The sequence below is a fragment of the Chiloscyllium plagiosum genome, unplaced genomic scaffold (assembly GCF_037043375.1).
Source record: "Chiloscyllium plagiosum isolate Xiang-an unplaced genomic scaffold, Cpla_swu_hap1 HiC_scaffold_8, whole genome shotgun sequence".
Classification (NCBI taxonomy): Eukaryota; Metazoa; Chordata; class Chondrichthyes; order Orectolobiformes; family Hemiscylliidae; genus Chiloscyllium; species Chiloscyllium plagiosum.
Genome location: NW_028270146.1, coordinates 2972377 through 2974766, shown reverse-complemented (window position 1 = coordinate 2974766; position 2390 = coordinate 2972377).

Genomic DNA, 2390 nt, shown 5'->3' with positions numbered 1-2390 from the left:
GTGGTGATGAGGGTGGGGTGGTGAGGGAGGGGGTGATGAGGGAGGGGTGGTGAGGGAGGGGGTGATAAGGGAGGGGGTGATGAGGTAGGTGGTGATGAGGGAGGGGTGGTGAGGGAGGGGGTGATGAGGGAGGGGGTGATGAGGGAGGTGGTGATAAGGGAGGGGTGGTGAGGTAGGTGGTGGTGAGGGAGGGGGTGGTGAGGGAGGGAGTGGTGAGGGAGGGGGTGATGAGGTACGTGGTGATGAGGGAGGGGTGGTGAGGGAGGGGGTGATGAGGGAGGGGGTGATGAGGTAGGTGGTGGTGAGGGAGGCGGTGATGAGGGAGGGGGTGATGAGGTAGGTGGTGGTGAGGGAGGGGGTGATTAGGTACGTGGTGATGAGGGTGGGGTGGTGAGGGAGGGGGTGATGAGGGAGGGGTGGTGAGGGAGGGGGTGATAAGGGAGGGGGTGATGAGGTAGGTGGTGATGAGGGAGGGGTGGTGAGGGAGGGGGTGATGAGGGAGGGGGTGATGAGGTAGGTGGTGGTGAGGGAGGGGGTGATTAGGTACGTGGTGATGAGGGTGGGGTGGTGAGGGAGGGGGTGATGAGGGAGGGGTGGTGAGGGAGGGGGTGATAAGGGAGGGGGTGATGAGGTAGGTGGTGATGAGGGAGGGGTGGTGAGGGAGGGGGTGATGAGGGAGGGGGTGATGAGGGAGGTGGTGATAAGGGAGGGGTGGTGAGGTAGGTGGTGGTGAGGGAGGGGGTGGTGAGGGAGGGAGTGATGAGGTAGGTGGTGATGAGGGAGGGGTGGTGAGGGAGGGGGTGATGAGGGAGGTGGTGGTGAGGGAGGGGGTGATGAGGTAGGTGGTGTTGAGGGAGGAGTTGGTGAGGGAGGGGTTGATGAGGGAGGGGTGGTGAGGGAGGGGGTGATGAGGTAGGTGGTGATGAGGGAGGGGTTGGTGAGGGAGGGGGTGATGAGGGAGGGGTGGTGAGGGACGGGGTGATGAGGTAGGTGGTGATGAGGGAGGGGTGGTGAGGGAAGGGGTGATGAGGGAGGGGTGGTGAGGGAGGTGGTGATGAGGGAGGGGTTGGTGAGGGAGGGGGTGATGAGGGAGGGGGTGATGAGGGAGGGGTGATGAGGGAGGTGGTGATGAGGGAGGGGTTGGTGAGGGAGGGGGTGATGAGGTAGGTGGTGATGAGGGCGGGGTGGTGAGGGAGGGGGTGGTGAGGGAGGGGGTGATGAGTGAGGGGGTGATGAGGGAGGGGGTGATGAGGGAGGGGTGGTGAGGGAGGGGTGATGAGGGAGGGGGTGATGAGGGAGGGGTGGTGAGGGAAGGGGTGATGAGGGAGGGGGTGAGGAGGGAGGGGTGGTGAGGGAAGGGGTGGTGAGGTAGGTGGTGGTGAGGGAGGGGTGGTGAGGGAGGGGTGATGAGGGAGGGGGTGATGAGGGAGGGGTGGTGAGGGAGGGGGTGATGAGGGAGGTGGTGGTGAGGGAGGGGGTGATGAGGGAGGGGGGTGATGAGGGAGGGGGTGATGAGGGAGGGGTGATGAGGGAGGGGGTGATGAGGTAGGTGGTGATGAGGGAGGGGTGGTGAGGGAGGGGGTGATGAGGTAGGTGGTGATGAGGGAGGGGTGATGAGGGAGGGGGTGATGAGGGAGGGGGTGATGAGGGAGGGGGTGATGAGGGAGGGGTGATGAGTGAGGTGGTGGTGAGGGAGGGGGTGATGAGGGAGGGGTGGTGAGGGAGGGGGTGATGAGGTAGGTGGTGATGAGGGAGGGGTGATGAGGGAGGGGGTGATGAGGGAGGGGGTGATGAGGGAGGGGGTGATGAGGGAGGGGTGATGAGGGAGGTGGTGGTGAGGGAGGGGGTGATGAGGGAGGGGTGGTGAGGGAGGGGGTGATGAGGTAGGTGGTGATGAGGGAGGGGTGATGAGGGAGGGGGTGATGAGGGAGGTGGTGGTGAGGGAGGGGGTGATGAGGGAGGGGGTGATGAGGGAGGGGGTGATGAGGGAGGGGTGATGAGGGAGGTGGTGGTGAGGGAGGGGGTGATGAGGGAGGGGTGGTGAGGGAGGGGGTGATGAGGGAGGTGGTGATGAGGGAGGTGGTGGTGAGGGAGGGGGTGATGAGGGAGGGGTGGTGAGGGAGGGGGTGATGAGGGAGGTGATGGTGAGGGAGGGGGTGATGAGGGAGGGGGTGATGAGGGAGGTGGTGGTGAGGGAGGGGGTGATGAGGGAGGGGGTAGTGAGGGAGGGGGTGATGAGGGAGGTGGTGATGAGGGAGGGGTGATAAGGGAGGGGATGATGAGGGAGGGGGTGATGAGGGAGGTGGTGGTGAGGGAGGGGGTGATGAGGGAGGGGGTGATGAGGGAGGGGGTGATGAGGGAGGGGTGATGAGGGAGGGGGTGATGAGGTA